Source organism: Caretta caretta, chromosome 2 (genome assembly GCF_965140235.1).
Source record: "Caretta caretta isolate rCarCar2 chromosome 2, rCarCar1.hap1, whole genome shotgun sequence".
NCBI lineage: Eukaryota > Metazoa > Chordata > Testudines > Cheloniidae > Caretta > Caretta caretta.
Window position 1 is genome coordinate 186967624 of NC_134207.1, and position 8662 is coordinate 186976285.

At 40.8% G+C, this 8662-nt stretch overlaps 1 pseudogene; it reads left to right on the top strand.

Annotated features, from left to right (window-relative positions):
- Positions 1–3386: 3386 nt before the first annotated feature.
- On the top strand, positions 3387–5201 carry LOC125631026 (C-C chemokine receptor type 8-like; annotated as a pseudogene).
- Positions 5202–8662: the final 3461 nt, after the last annotated feature.

An 8662-nucleotide genomic window follows, 5' to 3' on the forward strand; every position in this document is an offset into this window, starting at 1 on the left:
TTCCCCTTTCTTGGGATGCAGGCTTCCGATAGCTTCTGCAGCTTTGATTTAAAGTAATCCCAGGCCTCCTCTGCCTTTAGATCCATAAGTTCTTCAGTCCAATCCACTTCCCTAACTAATTTCCTTAATTTTTGAAAGTCAGCCCTTTTGAAATCGAAACCCCTAGTTGCAGATTTATTTTTGTTAATCCTTCTGTTCAGTTTGAACTGAATTAGCTCATGATCACTTGAACCAAGATTATCCCCTACAACGATTTCTTCTATGAGGTCCTCACTACTCACCAAAACCAAATCTAAAATGGCATCCCCTCTCGTTGGTTCAGCAACTACTTGTTGAAGGAATCCATCAGCTATCGCATCTAGGAAAATCTGAGCCCTATTATTACTAGCACTTGTCCTCCAGTCTATATCTGGGAAGTTAAAGTCTCCCATGATCACGCAGTTTCCATTAGTATTTACTTCATTAAAAACATTAAAAAGGGCTCTATCCATATCCAAATTAGATCCCGGCGGTCTATAGCACATCCCAAGCACTATCCCAGGGGAGGCTCTAATAGTTTTCTTCCCCAATGTAATTTTTGCCCAGACGGATTCTGTCTTATCCATTCCATCGCTTCTTATTTCTTTGCATTCTACCTCATCATTGATATACAATGCTACTCCACCACCTTTACCTTTATTTCGGTCTTTCCTAAACAGCACATACCCTTCAATACCTGTAGTCCAGTCATGACTACTGTTTCACCATGTTTCTGTTATCCCTATAATATCTGGTTTCACTTCCTGCACCAGTAGCTCTAGTTCCTCCATTTTGTTACCTAGGCTCCTTGCATTAGTGTACAAACATCTTAATTTTTGCTGTTTGGCCTCGCTCAAATTCTGTACCCTATTAGGCACGGTCATTCTACAGCCAGTATAACCTATTAGACTGGTATCCACACTGCTCTTTCTCCTTATATACATTCTTCTACCCACGGCTGTATCCTTTCTTACTTGGTTTTCTTCCCTCTGAATGCTAAAATCTGGCGTGGAGATTACCTGGACATCTCCCAACCATCTCCCCCAAATTCCTAGTTTAAAGCTCTCTTAATCAGTTGTGCCAGCCTCCATCCTAGAAGTCTATTTCCTTCCCTACTCAGATGAAGTCCATCTTGAGAGAACTGTCCTTTGTCCATGAATGCCTCTCAGTGGCCATACATCCCAAAGCCCTCCTTATAGCACCACTGCCTAAGCCATCTGTTGATAGTCATAATCTTGTCACACCTTTGTTGCACTTCTCTAGGAACAGGCAGAATCCCACTGAAGATCACCTGAGCCTCGATTTCCTTAAGCGTCTTCCCCAGCCTAGCATAGTCTCCCTTAATACTTTCCAGCGAGAATCTAGCTGTATCATTTGTTCCCACATGAAGGATAATTAGGGGATTCTTTCCTGCTCCCTTTAGGATCCTTTTTAACTTCAGGTCTACATCCTGTATCTTAGCACCTGGAAGACAGCATACCCTTCTAGTCTCTGGATCAGCTCTGGTTACAGGCCTGTCTATTCTTCTCAGTAAAGAGTCCCCGATCACATAGACCTGCCTTTTCCTGGTGACGGTGCTATTCTCCAGTCTATCCTGTTCCCTCTGGCTGCAAGTTCTTTCCATTCCTATTCTCCCTTGTAATCCTCTTCAACCCATCCTGTATCCTCCTGGGGCTCATATTTGGTGTAGTCTCCATGGACTCTTCCCCTTTTCCTATAGGACTAGCCGCTCTTCTCTTCTTCCTTGCCCTTCCACCTTCAGTGACTACCTGCTGAGCCCCTTCTTCGTTTTCCAACTCTGCAAACCTGTTCTTGAGCTCTATTTCTCCTTCACTAGGCCGTCTTTTCCTCTGCCTGGTTCTTTTAGTCACATGCTTCCACTGACCACTTTCCTCACCCAGTCTCCCCTCAGAATTCCTCAGTCCTGCTTCCATCTGCAAGTCTGAGGTTTTCCCTTCAGATACATCATGTCTTTGCTCCATAATCTGCTTGAACTCCTTTCTAAACTCAACCAGACTTTCCACCTGCATCTCCAAACCTCGGATTTTTTCCTCCATCAGATGGCATTTCATGCAGACAAAACTCTTACCAGGTACCCCCTCCAGGATCATGTACATATCGCAGCTTCCACATCCAGTCATCTTCATCGTGTCTTCCACTACATGAGTCACTCCCACTGCTGCCTCTGTATCTGTCATAGCCTTCCCACCTAAATCCTGTTAATCTGGGAAACAAACCACACCAAAACACCACCACCCACAGCAAAAACAAACTCCAAACAAGCACCACAATGCAAACTCCCCTTTCAAACTCCCACTCAAACTCCCCTGTTTACAGCTCTGTTTGCTAGCTCCTGTGCCACTGTCCTTGACCAATAAATAACTCTTCAGGAATTCTATGCATTAGACTGTATCTAATAATCTCTTTGACCTATAGAACTCCAGATGTTCTTGGAAACCATTCCCTTACACATATATATAATGAGTACATAAGCATATATAAACCTGGGAAATATGATGAGGGATGATTGTTACAGCTGATGTTTCCTATTGGGGAATCAATAGGGAAGAATGATTATGGGGGAAGAAAAAGCCACTGAAAGCTATTATTATCTTATAGAATTGTTAGTCCTTTCAGCTGTAAATAATTATGCCTTCACACATAACATAAATCAGGTAAACTGAGCATGTATAGAAATGACATCAGAACATATGTTTCTTCCGACAAAGAGATTTCTTTGTTTAAAAACTTATATAATAACAGTGGTGTTGGAACTTAGTTAGGGAATGAAACTGCAAGTCCCTCCAGTTACGCTGAAGGAGAGACACATAGCCAGCTCTTCATCATCAATCATCATCACATCAAAGGGTGGTAATATTTCCATTCTTTCTGAATTCTGTGTAGTGCTGTACTAATCTCTGATTGATAATCTTTGAGCCTGTTATTCAACAATCTCGAATTGTTGTTAACTTCAGATACACAACAAGATATTGTAAGTAGGATTAATATACGCAGCATCCTACAAGCGTTCTATAAAGTCGAAACACTAAGCACATTGATATAACTCTAATATCTCTTTCAACTATACTAACACACAGGTAAGCCAGACTCAGGAGTGACAGAAGCTCCCTAAAAGTGGGGGGGCCACAGGTGCCCAAACTGTGGCCCTGAACTCACGCCACCTCTTCCCTGGAGGCCACATCCCTCACTTGTTCCTCTCCACCTCCTGCCCCCTGTTGCTCGCCTTACAACCGGTAAAAAGTGGGAGGGCATAGTTTAGAATATCATTTAGAAACAAGGAAATGATAAACAATAGGGTGCTCAGCATGTTCACTACCTCAGTTTTATTGGTGCTTTAATTATGCACCATGAAGTCAGTCTGGTTCCTTAACCTGCTCAACAGGATGCACAGTGAATGGGAATCCCCATGAGTACCATTCTTTCAGGCTGAGCGCTGGCGACAGGATTTAGGCCTCATTGCAATTTTCTAGGTAACCAGGCTCTCAAAATTCTTCTGCTCACTAACATACTACTTGGTGTTCCCCTTTTCATGGAAACACATCACATCCCTGACACACCAGACAGGAAAGTCATAAATCCAGTGTCTCCCCAATGCTAGCCTGTCGCCATCTCTGCATCGCTTGTAAAACTGAGTAGGAAACCCTGCGAGAAGTTATCTCATGGGCTTCCCAGTATTTCCTCTTTTCATTTTCATGGAAATGGTTTGGGAACAGCAGTGCTTAATATGCAATGAAAGAGGTGCTGAGGCTCAAGCAATTAGGTGCTAGGGTGCAAGCAATTTTTTTATTTTCATAACTGAAAGAGGAAGCCCAGAAGTGCTGAGGCTACAAACTGCCAAGCCCTGAAGTGACGAAGCTCAGCCCTGACACAAATTAAACACTGCGGAACAACCTTTCTCGTGGGATTTTGACAATAATAACTGAAAGTGGAGATGCTCACAAAAAATAAATCTAATGAAACCCAAAAGTTACCCAAATATTTTCAAACGTCAAAAAAAGCTTTGATTTGGTTCAGGTGTTGTGTGAGGCTTGAGGGTGAAATGTTCTTTTAACTGAACAGGCTAGCCTGTCCTCATGGGCCAAATTCTATCCCTTTACAGCCTGTGCAATCCTGTTGACTTGCGTGAGGTGTCAGGGCAGAATTGTGCTTAGATTACTCACTAAACAATAGGATTGTTGGGTTGTATTAAATTCTGTGCTCTTGAACAGGTCACCTCATGATGAATTATTCAACTGAGACAAGTCGTCTACTTTTTATGATTACTATTCCAAGTGGGGCTCCACCTGCAGGACAGAGAACATTGAGATCTTTGAATCAGTATTTTTTCCAGTCTTTTACTGTGTGGTGTTCATGTTCCGCTCGGTGGGAAACAGCTTGGTCATCTGTGTTCTGGTAGTTTGCAAGAAACTGACCAGCTGAGTGATGTCTATTTGCAGAACCTCGCCGTCTCTGGCCTGTTTTATGTTTTCTCCCCGCCCTTTCTGGCTCATTGTGCTTCAGGCCAATGGACTTTTGGAAATCCAACGTGTAAAATAATACATGGAATTTACTATATTGGCTTCTACAGCAGCATATTCTTCATAATCCTAATGAGCACAGACAGGTATTTAGCCATCGTCCAGGCTGTGTATGCTCAGAAAGTTCGAACAACTATGCTCAGCATTGTTATAAGCCTCGCTGTTTGGTCAGTGGCCACTTTAGCTTCAGTACCAAATATTTTATTCATCCAAGAATTTAATGAAGATGACATTATGAAATGTGCTTCTTATTACCCGTATAATAGGACTATTGGAAACTTTTAATCAATTTTGAAGTCAATATATTGGGCTTCCTGATCCCCTTTGGCACTCTCATTATCTGTTACTCCCACATCTTGTAAAACCTGCAGAGATGCATGAACTGAAACAAGCTTAAAGCTGGTTTTCATTGTTGTAGTTGTGTCTTTCCTCTTCTGGACCCATTTCAACATTGTGATTTTTCTGGTTTCCTTGCAAAGCCTGCACATCATAGATGACTGCGAGATGAGCAAAAGCCTAGACCTGGCCCTGCAGGTGACTGAAACCATCTCCTTCATCCACTGCTGCCTGAACCCAGTGATCTACGCTTTTGTGGGTGAAAAGTTCAAGAAATACCTTCATGAAATATTCCAAATACATACATGATTCTTATTGACTTGCAAAGACCACAATGTCTTTTAGAGTCACTATAGCACCTCTTCCATGTGCACCCCAGTCCTCACATTCTTCTGTTGTTGACCCTGTCCTGTAAAATACAATGGGCCAAATACAACCATTCAGGGATGCAGTTGATGCGATATAGTATCAGTGACTTTGAAAGAAAATACTTCAGGCAGCTTAGTAAATAGATTATTTCACATTGTAGGTGGGAGGACTTAGCTTTCAATTAAAATTCTCACTCATCATAGTAGTGACTCGTATAAAAGCTTAGACAATATTATAATTTCAGTGTCCTTAAATTTATTAATTTGAGCTTCATATGTATAATATGCTTCCTTAAAAGGAAGGCTGTTGTTAACATTATTATTTTTAATCCTACAGCTCACTGAAGTCCTCAGGGACGTATGGACATGTATAAGACACGTGACTATCAACTGAATTTATTATCTAGGTTTTATAATACAGTAGAATTCCAGTTATCCAAATTCCTTTTTTCCAAAAATCCTAACTATCCTAATCTACAGTGTGTCCATCCTATGCTCTTACATTAGTTCATCACACACTTAACTTCTCAATTTGCCTCTTTGCACCTGTAAGCACTAATCAACAGCTTTGTATTTGTAAAGCAGGTCTCAAAGTTTTTTTTAACTCTTTTTAATAGAGTACAAAGTATTAAGCTAACATCAGCATTACTCCCTCTGTTCCCTCAATTTCTGTATCAGTGACACTGCACTGCAGAATAGCACTTCCATTAATCCGTACACCTGGTTAGTCAGAAGTTTCAGATGTTCCCCAAGCCACGGTATTTAACACTAATGTATGTAGTCATTGATGGTTTAAAAAAAAAAAAAAAAAGAAAAAAGTGTCCTGAACTATCTGCTTTTTTCCAGTTGAGTTAAATAGCCCCTCTTCTTAAACGTGTATTTGATATTATATACCTGCTACAAACACTAGGGTAATGCAAGTATGCCTGCTCCTAGGAATAATTTTTACTTGTTAATAGTTTAATTTACATCATTGAGGCAACTCATATAAGTAAAGGTTTCCAAGAAATTGCTCTTAAATAAGATGACAAGAAGGAGTATATCTAAGGGTATGTCTACACAGCAATGAAAAAAATCCATGGCTGGCTCATCCTAGTTGACTAGGGCTTGCAAGGCTCAGGCTATGGGGCTGTATAGATTACTGGGCTTGGGCTAGAGCCCAAGCTGTGGGGCCCTTGTCCCCCGCCCCCCTCAGCAGGATCCTAGAGCCCAGGCTCCAGCCCGAGCCTGGAAGTCTACACAGCAATAAAACAGTCGCCCTAGCTCTGCGAACCCGAGTTGGATAGCGTGGGCCAGTCGCAAGTTTCTATTGCGGGGTGGACATATCCTAAGGCTCTAAAGCCTTAAAGATGGTACTTATGGCTGGTAGAATCAGCATTTCAATGGAATACTGAACATTCAATACACCCTGTATATCAGTGGTACTAAATCTTTAAAAAAGGTAGGGCCACTTTATTTATGTTTCTGTTCTGGTTCATCTCTGTCATCTCCTCTACTGTCTTTCTAGTCTCTTTCCTTTCCCAGTTGATTAAAAAAAATAGACTGGGTACTTTTAATGCCTTTCTATTTTTTCCTCATTTTTTGCTCCTCAAGCCCCATAGATCACAAGGTACCAGGCTCCTCAGGTTGGTAGAGCATATATTGGTGGCTCTTTGGTTTACTAAAATCAGCGATACCTTGCAGAGAAAACAAAACATGGATCAAATTTGTCTCCAAAATAACCCCCCCCTCCCCAGTGCTACATAAGAATTAATTTGGTTTAATAATTCAAAATTAGAAGCCATATTTTTAATTTTAAAATATGCTTGCATTTCTTTCCTTGTGACAGAGAAAAACGGAGAAGGGACGCAAAGAGGAAACCATATACATATAAGATCATTGGAATGGTCAGCCTCGGGGAGAGACGCAAACATTTTAAAATTTGGGTGTTTTCTTCAGCATCAGGTTATCCATTTCCTTCACAATTTTTATGTGAATTGCACAAAATGCAAACGGAGAATAAAAATAAAATAAATACAGATAATAAAGTTTAAAAAGTCAAGTTCAATATGATAACATACTACTGCTATGCCTCCCCTTTTTAAAATAGTTTGTGACCAAATTTGAACACATTTCCTTATGATGAGAATATGTCATTGTATAACATAACAGCTTTATCATTATCTCAACTTCTTAATACTAATATATTACAGTATAAAACTTACTGACAGTGCAAAATTCAGGATAACCAAACACGTTGTGGGCCTGGGTGCCGTGGGAACAGATTAAATTTAAACTGGGTAAAGATAAAGCAATGCATATTAACAAATAATCTGTAGAATAAGTGGGTACCTGATCTGAGCCAATACAGTGAATTCTATGCAACATAGGAAGAATCTTCCCCCTCCCTTCCAATGTTATGAACAGCACCCCCCTTTTAGCACTTCATCCAAAATCCACCGAAACCAATGGAAAGACTCCCATGGACTTGAAGAGCAGGCTTATTTTGCCTTGGAAATAGAGTGGTTGGGCCCATTATTCTCTTCAGATACATGATGAGCATCACCACACACTTGAAATTACTGGACACATTATTGGTAACATTCAAACAACTCTGTCGCACTGCTGCTAGAACAGACTCCCCAGGCTAATACTTAGGACTAAGCTGTTGTAAAAGATTTGTTGGATGTTAGATTGGATGTTGGATGTTATCTATGTAGATTCATAGATATTTAGGTCAGAAGGGACCATTATGATCATCTAGTCTGACCTCCTGCACAACGCAGGCCACATAATTTCACCCACCACTCCTGCAAAAAACCTCACACCTATATCTGTGCTATTGAAGTCCTCAAATCGTAGTTTAAAGACTTCAAGGAGCAGAGAATCCTTCAGCAAGTGACCCAGGCCCCATGCTACAGAGGAAGGCGAAAAACCTCCAGGGCCTCTTCCAATCTGCCCTGGAGGAAAATTCCTCCCCAACCCCAAATATGGCGATCAGCTAAACCCTGAGCATATGGGCAAGATTCATCAGCCAGATACTACAGAAAATTCTTTCCTGGATAACTCGGATCCCACCCCATCTAATATCCCATCACAGGCCATTGGGCCTATTTACCATGAATATTTAATTACCAAAACCATGTTATCCCATCAGACCATCTCCTCCATAAACTTATCGTTTAAGTTTTTATGATGGAATTTTAAGTAGTCATACAGGGAATGAGAAAATGCCCTCTGCAGAACTGGAAAAGGAGCCAGTGATCTCTCAACATAAAACTGTTTGTACTGGTTGACTTTATTTATAAATGAAGACAAATATAAGATCCTAAACTGGGTTTTTTCAAAGATCCTGTAAAAAAGTGCTTTCTAAAAATGGGACTATTAGTTGAAAAAAAAAATGCTGTTGTTGAAAATAGCTGT